The following is a 16,673-nucleotide window of genomic DNA, read 5'->3' as shown; positions in this document are numbered from 1 at the left end:
AGTTTCCTTTCTTGTGCAGAAGCTTTTAAGTTTATTTAGGTCCCATTTGTTTATTTTTGCTTTTATTTCCAATATTCTGGGAGGTGGGTCATAGAGGATCCTGCTGTGATGTATGTTGGAGAGATTAATTGGATTTCTTAAGTGCCAATAAAATTGACAACTACAACAGAGGGGGCTAAAAGGTAAAAAAGAAAAAAGAAAAAAAGAATCTACAGAATAAGTCAAAAACTAAGAATAATAAATATTTTTCTTGAGTCACTGCTATCAGTCCTTTCCCTTGCTGGGAGTCAAAGTTCATCATACCTTCATAGGATGCCCTCCAACATTGTGCTGATCTCTGGATCTGCTGTGGAGGCAGCTCAGATTCTAATCTGGTCCTACTCCTGTGTGTTCTTGCCTCCACTGTCCACTAGTGGACAGTGCGTTTTCTTTTGTGGGAGCTCTTCATGGCCTTTTATATATTCAGTAGACACATCTAGCTGCCTAGATGATCATGTGGATTTAATCTACAGCTTGTACAGCTTGCGGGAAGGTTTTAGGTCTTCTTCCTTAGCCACACTGCCCCTGGGTTTAAACTGTGGTTTTATTTCCACCTCTGTATGTGGGTCATCCACAGGGATTTGCTTCTGAGGCTGCCCTGGAGGACTTGGGTTTACCCCTGTCAGGGCCAGGTGTGGAGGTGGTGCAGCTGCTTGGGTTGCAAGGGTTCTGGCAGCACCAGGTACTCAGTGGGGTTGGCGGCTAGGGCAGCAGGAAATATAATGCTCTAGAAGGATATGGCAACCAGTACTGGCCAACACATTCCAGTATTCTTGCCTGGAGATCCCCCTTCCCTGACAGAGAAGCCTGACAGGCCACAGTCTACAGGGTCATAAAGAGTTGGACATGAGTGAAGCAACTTTTCTTTTGCCTGGGGAAGCTCTGTCCCAGTGAGAGTTGAGCATGAAGGTGGCACAGCTGCTTGGCTTGTGGGGACCCTGGTTGGTGCCAAGTGTGCAGGGACACGGACTGCCTACATGGCAGGAGTTATGGCCTTATCAGAGTCTTTTCTAGAGCCTCTTGTAGCTGGAAATCAGAAGGCCTCTTTGGCCAGTCTCTCTGTAGCTCCGCCCATTCGGGTACTTAGAGGGCTCCCTTGCCTGGGGTCCTTCTCTGTTGTTTGAAGCATCAGGCACATAGAGGGGCCCTGCTGGCTGGGGTCCTACTCGGTAGTTTGGCGCATCAGTCACTTAAAGGAGCACCCTGGGTGGGGTCCTACTCTGTAGTTCAGTGTGTCAGGTGTTTGACAGGCCAGCCTATCCAATTGTTCAGCTACCAATGCTGGTATGTGGGGAGAGAGAGGCTATGGTGATGGCTCCACCCCTTACGTGTGACTCAGCAGTATTGCCTGGCTTCCATGTCTGCCTGGCTTTCTTGCACCGGCATTTCCCACCATGATCTCCCTCACATCTCGTCAATCTATCTCTCCACAGTCAACAGCATCCCTCGCCCTGGGATTGCTCCACAATCCCTAAACTCCAGTTCCTAGTTGCTGCGCCTTCCTGTGTTCTTGTCCAGGGTATGTATAGCTGTGGCAAGGACTGCCTGATTCTCATTGCATTTAGGCTGCCACAGATCAGCTGTTTCACTCTCAGCCTTAAATGTTTCTCCTTTCACTCAGACAATTGCCCCACTGTGGGGATCGGACCCCTGCTTCAGTTCCCCCACCCACGGACAGTAGGTCCAGTCCTACTAACACTTCTGTTTTTTCCCCTAGTTCCTTCATCCTACTGAGTTTTGTGTGGTTCAATATATTCTTTTCCCCTGATCAGGTACTCCTGTCCGCTTTCAGCTGGTGTTCCGCATGCACTTCTGTGTCTGAAGGTGCATAACTGATGTATCCATGCAGAGAGATGTATTCCACATTCACCTACTCCTCCACCATCTTCATATGTCCTTGATTTTGCTTTTATTGCCTTCGTTTTTAATGTCAAATCCAAAAACATATTGCCAATATGAATGTTAAAGGAAATATTCCCTATGTTTTATTCTAGGAGTTTTATGGTTCTAAGTCTTATGTTCAAGTCTTTAATGCATTTTGAGTTGATTTTTGAGTATGGTGTAAGATAGGGGTCCAGTTTTATTTTTTTGCATGTGGCCCTATACAGTTTTCCCAACACCATTTATTGAAGAGACTTTTCCTTGTATATTCTTGGCTCCTTTGTGAAAAATTAGTTTACCATATATACATGGGTTGATTTCTGTTCCATTGATCTATATGTCTGTTTTTATGCAAATACCATACTGTTTTATATTTCATTCTATCAAACTCATATATTACCTTTATTGATTTATAGATTTTGAACTGTCCTTGCATTCCTGGAATAAATCCCACTTGATTGTGGTGTATGATCCTTTTAGTACTATTGAATTCACTTTCCTAATGTTTTGTTGAAAATTTTATAGCTATGTTCATCAGAAATATTAGCTTATGATTTTCTTAGAGTATAATGACTGACTTGGTATTGACTAATGATGACCTCCTAAAATGAGTTTGGAAGTGTTCCCTCTATTGTATTTCTGAGAAGAGTTTGAAAAGAGTTGGTATCACTTTTTCTTTAAATATTTGGTAAAATTTACCATTGAAGCCACCTGGAGTATTTTTCCTGGGAGATTTTTAATTGCTGATTTAATCTCCTTCATAGTCATTGGTCTTCAGATTTTCTATTTCATCATGATTTAGGCTATATGTTTTTGGGAATTATCCAGCTCTTCTACATTTTCAAACTTGTTGATATATAATTTTGTTGCTGTTTAATTCTTCCTAACAGTCTCTCATGATCCTTGTTCTGTTGAATCACTATTTTCTTTCATTTCAAATTTTATTGTTGTGGCCTCCCTTTTTTCCTACTCTAGCTAACAGTTTATAAATTCTGTTTATAATTTTAAAATCAGGTCTTTTAAAATTGATCTATCATCTTTTTAGTCACCATTTCATCTATTTTCATTCAGATATTTGTCATTTCCTTCACTCTACTAACTTTTGATTTTCATTCTTTCATTCCAGTGTTTGGCTTAAAGTCTATTTTGTCTGACATAAATATAACTATTTGTGGTTTTTTTTCAGTTTTCATTTACACAGAATATCTTTTTTCATCCCTTTACTTTGAATTTACATTGTCCTTAAAGCTGAAAAGAGTCTGTTGTAGGCAGTTTGTAGTTGTCTAGTTTTTAAATCCATGTAGCCATTCTGTGTCTTTCTTTCCTGTCTTTAAAAATTGAAAGCAGTTGATATACAATATTTTGTTTCAGGTGTACTACATAGTGATTTAATATTTGCATACATTGTGAAATAATCACCACAATAAGACTAGTGACCAGATATCTGTCCCCATATAAATTTAGTAAAATATTATTGACCATATTCCTTATACTCTATAGTAATCCCCATGGCTTATTTATTTTATAGCTATAGGTTTGTACCTCTTAACTCCTTCACCTATTTTGCCCCCACTCCCACTTTTCTTCTCAGGCAATCTCTGGTTAAGTCTCTGTATCTGTGTCTGCTTTTGTTTTGCTTATTTATTTTTTTAGATTCCACATATAAGTAATATCATACAGTATTTTCTTTCTCTGCCTGACATTCCATTTAGCATAATAACCTCTCTATCTATCCATGTTGTCACAAATGGCAAGATATATTTTTTTAATTGCTGAGCAATATTCCATTGTATACATACACCGTATGTTCTTTATGCATTCATCTATCAGTGGACACTTAGATTACTTCCATAAATTGGCTGTTGTAAATAATGCTACAGTGAACATTGGTGTACATATATCTTTTCAAATTAGCATTTTTCTTACTTCAGGTAAATGCCTAGAAGTGAATTTGCAGGTCATATGGCAGTTCTAGCTTTAATGTTTTTGAGATACCTATGTACTATTTTCCATAGCAACTGCACCACTTTACAGACCCCTCAACAGTCAAGAAAAATCCCCTTTTCCTCCATACACTCATAAATACTGTTATTTTTTGCCTTTTTTGGTAGTACCCATTCCAACAGGTGTGAGGTGATATCTCTGTGATTTTCATTTCCCTGACGATTAGTGATCTTGAGCACCATTTCATGTGTCTATTGGCCATCTCCACAGCTTCTTTGGAAAAATGTCTATTCAGGGCTTCTGTCCATTCTTTAACTGGATTGTTTGACTTTTTGATGATCACTCATACAAGTTCTTTACATATTTTGGATTTTAACCCTTTACTGGATATATCAGTTGCAAATATCTTCTCTCATTTAGTAGGCTACCTTTTCATTTTGTTGATAATTTTCTCTGTAAAAGATTTTAATTTGATATAGTCCCATTTGTTTATTTTTGTTTTGTTTCCCTTGCCTGTGGTGACTTATACAAAAATATATTGCAAAGATGTATGTCCGACACTGAATTGCCTACGTTTTCTTCTAGGAATTTTTTGCTTTTAGGTCTTACATTTAAGATTTTCATCCATTTTGACTTTCTCTTTTATACAGTGTGAGAAAGTAGCTCAGTTTGATTTTTGCATGTAGCTGTCAGCTTTTCCAACACCATTTATTGAATGGTAGTCTTTTCCCTGCTGTATATTTTTGTCACTATCTTCATAGGTTAATTGACCACAAGCATGAGTTTATTTCTTGGCTGTCTATTCTGTTCCATTGATCTACATGTCTGCTTTTGTGCAAATACCATACTGTTTTTGATTACTGTGACTTTGTAGTACAATTTGAAATCAGGGAGTATGATACTTCCAGCTTTGTTCTTGTTTCACTGTTGTTTTGGCTATTTGGGGATCTTTTGTGTTTCCATAAAATTTTTAAAATTATTTAATCTAATTCTGTGAAAAATGCCATTGGTATTTTGTTAGGGATTGCATTGAATCTGTAGATTGCCTTGGGTAGTATGGTTATTTTAACAATATTAATTCTTCCAATTTGTGTACATGAATATGTTTCCATATGTATCATTTTCAATTTCTTCAATCAGTTTCTTATGTTTTCAGATCACATGTCTTTTATCTCTTTGATTAGATTTATTCTTAGATATTTCTTTTTTTAATCTAATTGTAAATTGGATTGTTTTCTTAATTTCTCTTTGTGATGGTTTGTTATTAGCTTATGAAAACCCAGCATATTTCTATATATTAATTTTGTTTCCTGAAAATTTGCTGGATTTAATTATTAGCTCTAATGGTTTTTTTTAGTTGTCTATATAAAGTATCATACTCCACACTGTTGTCTGCAAACAGTGACAATTTTATTTCTTTCTTTCCAAATTGGATTTCTTTTATTTCCTTTCTTATTTGATTTCTGTAGCTGGGACGTTCAGTACTATGTTGAGTAAAAGTGGCATACGTGGGCATCTTTGTCTTGTTCCTGATTTTAGAGGAAATGCTTTCAGTCTGTCACCATTGAGTGTGATGTTAGCTATAGCCTTGTCATATATGGCCTTTATTATATTGTGATATACTCTTTATATCACTTTGTTGAGAATTTTTTTTTGTCATAAATGAATGTTGAATTTTGTTTAAAGATTTTTCTGCATCTATTGAAATAATCATGTGATTTTTATTCTTTAATTTTTTTTAACCTTTATTTATTTTTTTTAATTTTATTTTATTTTTAAACTTTACATAATTGTATTAGTTTTGCCAAATATCAAAATGAATCCACCACAGGTATACATGTGTTCCCCATCCTGAACCCTCCTCCCTCCTCCCTCCCCATACCATCCCTCTGGGTCATCCCAGTGCACTAGCCCCAAGCATCCAGCATTGTGCATCGAACCTGGACTGGCAACTCGTTTCTTACATGATATTTTACATGTTTCAATGTCATTCTCCCAAATCTTCCCACCCTCTCCCTCTCCCACAGAGTCCATAAGACTGTTCTATACATCAGTGTCTCTTTTGCTGTCTCGTACACCAGGTTATTGTTACCCTCTTTCTAAATTCCATATATATGCGTTAGTATACTGTATCGGTGTTTTTCCTTCTGGCTTACTTCACTCTGTATGATAGGCTCCAGTTTCATCCACCTCATTAGAACTGATTCAAATGTATTCTTTTTAATGGCTGAGTAATACTCCATTGTGTATATGTACCACTGCTTTCTTATCCATTCATCTGCTGATGGACATCTAGGTTGCTTCCATGTCCTGGCTATTATAAACAGTGCTGCGATGAACATTGGGGTACATGTGTCTCTTTCCCTTCTGGTTTCCTCAGTGTGTATGCCCAGCAGTGGGATTGCTGGGTCATAAGGCAGTTCTATTTCCAGTTTTTTAAGGAATCTCCACACTGTTCTCCATAGTGGCTGTACTAGTTTGCATTCCCACCAACAGTGTAAGAGGGTTCCCTTTTCTCCACACCCTCTCCAGCATTTATTATTTGTAGACTTTTGGATCGCAGCCATTCTGACTGGTGTGAAATGGTACCTCATAGTGGTTTTGATTTGCATTTCGCTGATAATGAGTGATGTTGAGCATCTTTTTGTGTGTTTGTTAGCCATCTGTATGTCTTCTTTGGAGAAATGTCTATTTAGTTCTTTGGCCCGTTTTTTGATTGGGTCATTTATTTTTCTGGAGTTGAGCTGTAGGAGTTGCTTGTATATTTTTGAGATTAGTTGTTTGTCAGTTGCTTCATTTGCTATTATTTTCTCCCATTCTGAAGGCTGTCTTTTCACCTTGCTAATAGTTTCCTTTGATGTGCAGAAGCTTTTAAGTTTAATTAGGTCCCATTTGCTTATTTTTGCTTTTATTTCCAATATTCTGGGAGGTGGGTCATAGAGGATCCTGTTGTGATGTACGTCAGAGAGTGTTTTGCTTATGTTCTCCTCTAAGAGTTTTATAGGTTCTGGTCTTATGTTTAGATTTTTAATCCATTTTGAGTTTACTTTTGTGTATGGTGTTAGAAAGTGTTCTAGTTTCATTCTTTTACAAGTGGTTGACCAGATTTCCCAGCACCACTTGTTAAAGAGATTGTCTTTAATCCATTGTATATTCTTGCCTCCTTTGTCAAAGATAAGGTGTCCATATGTGCGTGGATTTATCTCTGGGCTTTCTATTTTGTTCCATTGATCTATATTTCTGTCTTTGTGCCAGTACCATACTGTCTTGATAACTGTGGCTTTGTAGTAGAGCCTGAAGTCAGGTAGGTTGATTCCTCCAGTTCCATTCTTCTTTCTCAAGATCGCTTTGGCTATTCGAGGTTTTTTGTATTTCCATACAAATTGTGAAATTATTTGTTCTAGCTCTGTGAAGAATACTATTGGTAGCTTGATAGGGATTGCATTGAATCTATAAATTGCTTTGGGTAGTATACTCATTTTCACTATATTGATTCTTCCAATCCATGAACATGGTATATTTCTCCATCTATTATTGTCCTCTTTGATTTCTTTCACCAGTGTTTTATAGTTTTCTATATACAAGTCTTTAGTTTCTTTAGGAAGATATATTCCTAAGTATTTTATTCTTTCCATTACAATGGTGAATGGAATTATTTCCTTAATTTCTCTTTCTGTTTTCTCATTATTAGTGTATAGGAATGCAAGGGATTTCTGTGTGTTGATTTTATATCCTGCAACTTTACTATAGTCATTGATTATTTCTAGTAATTTTTTGGTGGAGTCTTTAGGGTTTTCTATGTAGAGGATCATGTCATCTGCAAATAGTGAGAGTTTTACTTCTTCTTTTCCAATTTGGATTCCTTTTATTTCTTTTTCTGCTCTGATTGCTGTGGCCAAAACTTCCAAAACTATGTTGAATAGTAGTGGTGAAAGTGGGCACCCTTGTCTTGTTCCTGACTTTAGAGGAAATGCTTTCAGTCTGTCACCATTGAGTGTGATGTTAGCTATAGCCTTGTCATATATGGCCTTTATTACATTGTGATATACTCTTTATATCACTTTGTTGAGAATTTTTTTTGTCATAAATGAATGTTGAATTTTGTTTAAAGATTTTTCTGCATCTATTGAAATAATCATGTGATTTTTTTCTTTAATTTTTTAATGTGGTGTATTACATTGACTGATTTGAAGATACCCGCAATGCAGGAGACCCCGGTTTGATTCCTGGGTCAGGAAGATTCACTGGAGAAGGGATAGGCTACCCACTCCAATATTCTTGGGCTTCCCTTGTGGCTCAGCTGGTAAAGAATCTGTCTGCAATGTGGGAGACTTGGGTTCGATCCCTGGGTTGGGAAGATCCCCTGGAGAATGGAAAGGGTACACACTCCAGTGTTCCAGCCTAGATAATTCCATGGACAGTCCATGAGGTTGCAAAGAGTCAGACACGACTGAGTGACTTTCACTTTCATTTCACTTTCAGGTATTTAAAAAATTTTCTCTTTGACTTCTTCAGTGACTCAGTAGTTATTTAGTAGTGTGGTGTTATCTTCACATGTTTATGGGGTTTTTTGCATTTATTTCTTGAAGTTCATTCCTGGTCTCATACTTTTGTGGTCAAAAAGAATGTCTGATATGATTTCAATCTTATATTTATTCAAACTTGTTTTGTGGCCTGTCATGTGATTTATCCTGGAGAATATTCCATCTGCCCTCAAGAAAAATGTGTGTTCTTCTGATTTTGAATGGGAAGTTCTGTATATTTATATCTATATATATTAATTTTACTTGATCTAATAGATCATTTTGGACCAGTGTTTCTTATTGATTTTCTGTGTGGATGGTATGCTTATTAATGTAAGTAAGGCATTAAAGTCTCCTACTATTATTGTCAGTTTCTTCTTTTCTTTAAAGACATGATTTATATATTTATATGCTCTCATGGGGTACATATATATTTACAATTATTATATCTTCTTATTTACCTCTTTATCATTATGTATGCCCTCCTCTGTCCCTTAGTTACAGTCTTTGTTTTAAATTCTAGTTTGTCTTATATAAATATTGCTACCTTAGCTTGCTCTTCACTTTATTTTACATAAAATACATCTTTCATTCTTTTATTTTCAGAGTAGGTATGTGTCTTTAGGTCTGAGCTGAGTCTCTTGAAGGAAGAATATATATGGGTCTTTTTTGTGTATCCATTTACCTACTCTAATTATTTTTATTGGAGCAGTTAGTCTACCTTCTAATCTAAATAGTAATATTTCTGGGTAGAATATTCTTGATTTTAGGGTTTTTCTCTTTTATTATTTTGAATGTATTGTGCCACTCAGTTGTGCCTGAAAAGTTTCTGCTGAAAAGCTGCTTATAGTCTTACAGGAGTTCCTTGAATGTAACTAGCTACTGTTCTCTGGTTGCTTTTGACATTTTCTCTTTATCTTGAAATTATGCCTTTAATAGTGTACCGTGGTGTGGTCCTCTTTCTGTTGATCTTGTAAGGGACTCTGTGTGATTCCTGGACCTAGGTGAGTGTTTCCTTCCCCAGGTAAGAAAAGTTTTTAGCTATGTTTCTTTAAATAAATTCTCTGTCACTTTCACTCTCTCTTCTCTATCATTTCAGTTCAGCCGCTCAGTCATGCCCAACTCTTTGTGACACCAGTCCACGGGGTCACAACTGAACAACAACCACAAGACATCACAGAAAAAACATTAGTAAGTTTGAGAACATAACAATATAAACTCTCCAAAGTAAAACACAGACAGAAAAAATATTTAAAAATAAAAGGATCATTAGTGTACTGTGGGACAACTTTAAGAGGCCTTTTTTATATGTATAATTGGAGCCCTAAAAGGTGAAATGGTCACAGAAAAATTACTTAAAGATATAATGGCCAAAATGTTCCCAAATTTGATAAATACTATAAATACACAAATCTTAAAATCTCAAAAAAAAACCCTCTAGCACAAGAGTATTGATTAAAATTATACCAATACATATCATAATCCAATTGCTTATAATCAGTGATTAAGAGAAAAACCAAAAAGCATTTGAAAAACAAAGACACATTACAAATATAGAAATAAAGGTAAGGATGGCAACAGATTTATTGTCAGAAACAGTGCAAGTGCGAAGCCTGTGTAGCAACATCTTTAAAGTACTGAAAGGAAAAAAAATGTCAACATAGAATTCTATACCTAGTTAAATCATCTTTCAAAAATAAAGGGCATTTCTTTAAACTAGAAAGAGATGGAATACTACTTAGCCATAAAAAGAATGAAATCATGTCATTTGTAGCAGCCTGGGTAAAACTAGAGATTATCATGCTCAGTGAACTAAGTCAGAAAGAGAAAAAAAAAATACCATATGATATCACTTATATATGAAATCTAAAATGTGACACAAGCGAGCCTACCTATGAAACAGAAACAAAATCAAGGACATGGAGAATAGACTGGTGGTTGCCCAGAGGGAGGGTGTGGGAGAGGGATGGATTTGGAGTTTTGGATAAGCAGATGCAAAATGTTATATATAGAATGGAGAAACAACAAGGTCCTACTATATAGCACAGGGAACTGTATTCAATATCCTGTGAAAAACCATATTGGAAAAGAATACGAAGCAGAATACATATTTGTATGACTGAATCACTTTGCTACATAGCAGTAATTAACATAAGATAAATCAACTATACATCAATTTAAAAATGTTAAAAGAAAGATATCCTCAGACATATAAAACATAAGAAAAGGCATCAGACAGATTCACCATACAAGAAATATTAAAGGAATTCCATCAATCAGAAAGAAAATAACACCAGATGTAAGTATGCATCTACACAAAGGAGAGAAAAGCACTTTATTCTTGTATAAACCTATAAGAATGTTTCTCTTATTATTTAAATTTTTAAAGATGATTTTAGTTTTGAACAAAATTAAAAATAAAAATAAAAATGATATAGTATAAGATTTATAAATCTGAAAAAGTACAATGTATTACAACAATAGCATAAAATCAGTAGAGGACAAAAAGAAGTATACTTTTGTAAAGTTGTTGTAAAATACATGGAGTAATATCATTTGAAGGTTGACAGTGAAAAGTTAAAGATGTATATTAGAAATAATATAAATAAAACAAGTCCTAAAATAAGAAAACAAAGAGTTATAGCTAATAATCCAATAATGAAGATGAAATGGAATCTTTTAAAAGTGCAAGTTCAGTTCAGTTCAATTCATTTGCTCAGTCATGTCTGACACCTTGCAACCCCATGGAGTGCAGCACGCCAGGCTTCCCTGTCCATCCCCAACTCCCGGAGCCTACTCAAACTCATGTCCATTGCATCGGTGATGCCACCCAGCCATCTCATCTTCTGTCTTCCCTTCTCCTCCTGCCTTCAATCTTTCCCAGCATCAGAGTCTTTTCCAGTGACTCAGTTACTCACATCGGGTGGCCAAAGTATTGGAGTTTCAGCTTCAGCATAAGTCCTTCCAATGAATATTCAGGACTGATTTCCTTTAGAATTGACTGGTTGGATCTCCTTGCAGTCCAAGGGACTCTCAAGAGTCTTCTCCAGCATCCCAGTTCAAAAGCGTCAATTCTTCAGTGCTCAGCTTTCTTTATGGTCCAGCTCTCACATCCATACATGACTACTGGAAAAACCATAGCTTTGACTGCTGCTGCTAAGTCACTTTAGTCCATATGGAGAAGGCCATTTCCTTCTCCAATGCATGAAAGTGAAAAGTGAAAGTGAAGTCTCTCAGTCGTGTCCAACTCCTAGCGACCCCATGGACTGTAGCGTACCAGGCTCCTCTGTCAATGGGATTTGCCAGGCAAGAGTACTGGAGTGGGTTGCTATTGCCTGCTCCGATAGCTTTGACTAGATGGACATTTGTTGATAAAGTAATGATGTCTCTGTTTTTAATATGCTGTCTAGGTTAGTCATAGCTTTTCTTCCAAGGAGCAAGCGTCTTTTAATTTCCTGGTTGCAGTCACCTGCAGTCACTTCAAAATCATGTGCAGTGATTTTGGAGCCTCCAAAAATAAAGTCTTTCACTATTACCATTGTTTCCCCATCTATTTGCCATGAAGTGATGGGACCGGATGCCATGATCTTAGTTTTCTGAATGTTGACTTTCAAGCCAACTTTTTCACTCTCCTCTTTCATTTTCATCAAGAGGCTCTTTAGTTCTTCTTCACTTTCTGCCATAAGATTGGTGTCATCTGTGTATCTGAGGTTATTGATATTTCTCCTGGCAATCTTGATTCCAGCTTGTGCTTCATCCAGCCCGGCATTTTGCATGATGTACTCTGCATAGAAGTTACATAAACAGGGTAACAATATACAAACTTGACCTACTCCTTTCCCAATTTAGAACCAGTCTGTTGTTCCACGTCCAGTTCTAACTGATGCTTCTTGACCTGCATACAGATCTCTCAGGAGGCAGGTGAGGTGGTCTGGTATTCCCATCTCTTTAAGAATTTTCCACAGTTTGTTGTGATCTACACAGCTAAAGGCTTTGGCATAGTCAATAAAGCAGAAATAGATGTTTTTCTGGGACTCTCTTGCTTTTTTGATGATCCAGCAGATGTTGGCAATTTGATCTCTGGTTCCTCTGCCTTTTCTAAAACCAGCTTGAGCATCTGGAAGTTCATGGTTCATGTACTGTTGAAGCCTGGCTTGGAGAATTTTGAGTATTACTTTGTTAGTGTGTGAGATGAGTGCAATTGTGCAGTAGTTTGAGCATTCTTTGGCATTGCCTTTCTTTGGGATTGGAATGAAAACTGACCTTTTCCGGTCCTGTGGCCATTGCTGTGTTTTCCAGATTTGCTAGCATATTGAGTGCAGCACTTTCACAGCATCATCTTTTAGGATATGAAATAGCTCAACTGGAATTCCATCACCTCCACTAGCTTTGTTCGTAGTGATGCTTCCTAAAGCCCACTTGACTTCCCATTCTAGGATGTCTGGCTCTGGGTGAGTGATCACACCATTGTGGCTATCTGGGTCATGAAGATCTTTTTTGTATAGTTCTTCTGTGTATTCTTGCCACCTTTTCTTAATATCTTTTGCCTCTTCCAACAACACAAGAGAAGACTCTACACATGGACATCACCAGATGGTCAATATCAAAATCAGATTGATTATATTCTTTGCAGCCAAAGATGGAGAAGTACTATACCATCAGCAAAAATTAGACCAGGGGCTAACTGTGTCTCAGATTATGAACTCCTTATTGCCAAATTCAGACTTAAATTGAAGAAAGTAGGGAAAACCAGTAGGCCATACAGTTATGACCTAAATCAAATCCCTTAAACTTATACAGTGGAAGTGAGAAAAGATTCTCACTGATAGCGTGCCTAAAGAACTATGGATGGAGGTTTGTGACATTGTACAGGAGGCAGTGATCAAGACCATCCCCAGGAAAAAGAAATGCGCAAAGGCAAAATGGTTGTCTGAAGAGGCCTTATAAACAGCTATGAAAGGAAGAGAAGCTAAAGGCAAAATAGAAAAGGAAAGATATACCCATTTGAATGCAGAGTTTCAAAGAATAGCAAGGAGTGCTAAGAAAGGCTTCCTCAATGATCAATGCAAAGAAATAGAGGGAAACAATAAATAGGAAAGAATAGAGATCTCTTCAATAAAATTAGAGATGCCAAGAGAACATTTCAGGCAAAGATGAGCACAATAAAAGCCCAAAAGAGGATAGAAAAGGAGAAAAAAAATAGAATAGACAAATAGAAAATAAATAGTTCATTAAAACACCACTTAGCTTTAAATTCTGTTTTACCTCTACCACCCAGCCTCCAAAGGAATCTCCAGCTCCCAAAATGTCTCCTCCCTTCCAAATCCTGTTTCTGCACATTTTCCAAGTTTGTTCCTTTTTGACTCCCAAGAACTCAATGCTTTGACTCATGGGATCTTCTATTCTGTCTTCAGTATTTTCCAATCAAAGTGGATTCCTCTTCTTGGGTGGTTTAGTTGATGGCAATTGTGCTCAATCACTGCAAGGATCCTACTACGTTATATTCTCTTCTGTTCAATCCCTAACTGATTCTCAGCTGTATTGTGAGTTCTGGAACCAGTTCTGTTAATCTCAATTATTCGTTTCTCCACTTATATGTTAATTGGGCTTTGCATTTTCTCTGTTTCCTTATTATGTGGTTGGCATAGGCCATGAGTGATTTTACTTTCTATCTTTTAAAATTTCCATTGTTCTCAGAATGTATGAATAGATTCCACTGTAGGCAACCTACATTATCTATAGGCAGCCCACATTATCTATCTTCCTGTGTTCTTCCTCACTTTCTATTCTTTCTTCAGTTGTGTACAAAGTGGCTTTCAACATCACTGTAGATTTCTTTCCAAGATCAGCCATGCCCTTGTTGTAGACATTAATGGATATATCTCAGTCTTTAACCTTACTTGATACGTTTGTACATTTTTGGCTACTCCCCACTTCTTAAAATACTTTCTTTCCTTACAGTCTTTGATAACACTTTTTCTTGTTTTTCTTCTATTTTCTTGCCTGCTTGTTGATTTATAATTTCTTTTTCTTCTATCTGCCTCTATTTGACTCAGGGTTCTTTCCTAAATCCTGATCTCTTCTCATTCTAAACATGTTTCCTTCCTTTCATAGCTTCACTTTTCATCTCTATGCTACTGCTGCTGCTGCTGCTAAGTCGCTTCAGTCGTGTCCGACTCTGTGCGACCCCATAGATGGCAGCCCACCAGGCTCCCCCGTCCCTGGGATTCTCCAGGCAAGAACACTGGAGTGGGTTGCCATTTCCTTCTCCAATGCATGAAATTGAAAAGTGAAAGTGAAGTCGCTCAGTCATGTCTGACTCAGCAACTCCATGGACTGCAGCCTACCAGGCTCCGCCATCCATGGGATTTTCCAGGCAAAGTACTGGAGTGGGGTGCCATTGCCTTCTCCGCATCTCTAATGCTAATGATTTTCAAATAGTTGCCTAAGCTAAAATCTCTTACCCAAATCTCAGACTACATGCCTAACCACCTGTTGAACATTTCTATTTTATGTTCCAAGGACACTTCAAACACATCATGTCCCAAATTAAATGAATTACTAAGCCTTCACTTTTTCCAATCTTACTCATCCTCTTAAGCACTGCTACCAATGATTTATCACCAACCAAACAATTCCCTAAGCCCAAAACTTTGTGATCACCCCTTCCTTTTCCCCTCTCTATTCCTCAGTGTCCTAATGATTCTATATATTTGTTATCTGGTGACTCTACATTACCTTAGTTCAAGTCTTTATCATCTCTCACCTGGATTATATCACAGCCTTCTATCTACCTAATAACAATAATTTTCCCCTTCCAATGTATTACTCATACTATAGTCAATTTTCTAAATTGTAACTTAATCATGTCCCTCAACTGCTTAAAATTTTCAATGACTCAACCTGCTCTCAGGATAGGGTCTAAATTGAATAAGAGGACTGCGCGGCGGCTCCCGCGGCAGCCCGCCATGGCTGAAGGAGTACCCCGCGCGGGGTCCGCGCTCCCCGCGGCTTCCATGTCCTCCCTGCCCCTGGCAGCAAGAAAAAAAATAAATAAACTGAATAAGACTTACAAAGTCAATAGTTTAGCCCCTCTATAATTCAGCCGTTTATCTCTCTACTCTTCCACCTTACACTATACATTCTAGTCATATTGAACCTTGGGTAATTTTTTTAAACAATTCTAGGACTTTACTTATGCTTCTCTTTTTTCACATAGTTAACTTCCAATGATCTCTTAGGTTTCATCTTAGATTTTCTTTCCTATTTGAAGCCTTTCCTGACCCCCTGCTGCCTCAAGAATGAATAGGGGCATGTCTCTTTGATTTCATTATACCAGGTACTTATCCCTCTGTACGTCTTTTCATACTCTAGTTGTAATTTTTTGATTGCAGGTTTGTATATTCTATTAGATGATGAGTTATTTGAGAGAATAAACATCATCATCAGCTTACCAGTAGCATCTGACCCAGAACCTAGCATATAACAAACACTTAGTGATTAACTGTTAAATATATACACACATACATATGTAAATGAATGACTCACACTTAAACATTTATTCCCAGTTATTAAGCTACTTATTGGTATTTCCCTTTGCACATTAAAAAGCATGAACATTATTCTCAAGTGGGTATGACTTATAATGGCAATAAAATTCAAGGTATTATTAGTGAAACCTGGCTAAGTTTACTGTGTAGGTGATAGTAATAGGTAATAGTTTTGAACACTCAGTGTTCTTAGCACCTTACAATAGTCCAATGAGATTGCAACTGTCCCATTTTATAGACAAGACAATAATCTGATTTAGCAAGTTCCTCAAAATTACACAGCTGGTAAGCAGAGCTGGGGTTTGAAACAAGGCAGTCTAGCTAAAAAATGCTTTTGATTTGAGAGCTTTTGTATATGAATGTTCTTGCCACCTTTTGATTTATCTTCCCATCTTTGCTATGTTTATGTATGTAAATATTGAATCTACTCTACTTAGATTCTACAAAACCAACTCAGAATTAACTTTACCTTCAGAAACCAAATACGTAAATGCTAATATCTCTTCTTATTTTGAGGTAGAATAATTCCTCCATGTGTATGCATTCTTTTTCATAAATTTGAGCAAGCATACATACAGCATTGCATTTCCTTTCTAAGTCTCAGGACTTACTATGTAATTTTCAGGAACCAGTGCAAAATGAGAATGCATCACCCCTGTTTAAAAATTATTAAGAATTTCAAGGTGTCGACAGCAGAGCATTAAACCAAGCATGAGGCCTTTCTAAGTACAGGGCC

The sequence above is a fragment of the Bos taurus genome, chromosome 16 (assembly GCF_002263795.3).
Source record: "Bos taurus isolate L1 Dominette 01449 registration number 42190680 breed Hereford chromosome 16, ARS-UCD2.0, whole genome shotgun sequence".
Classification (NCBI taxonomy): domain Eukaryota; kingdom Metazoa; phylum Chordata; class Mammalia; order Artiodactyla; family Bovidae; genus Bos; species Bos taurus.
This window is presented reverse-complemented; position numbering follows the sequence as displayed.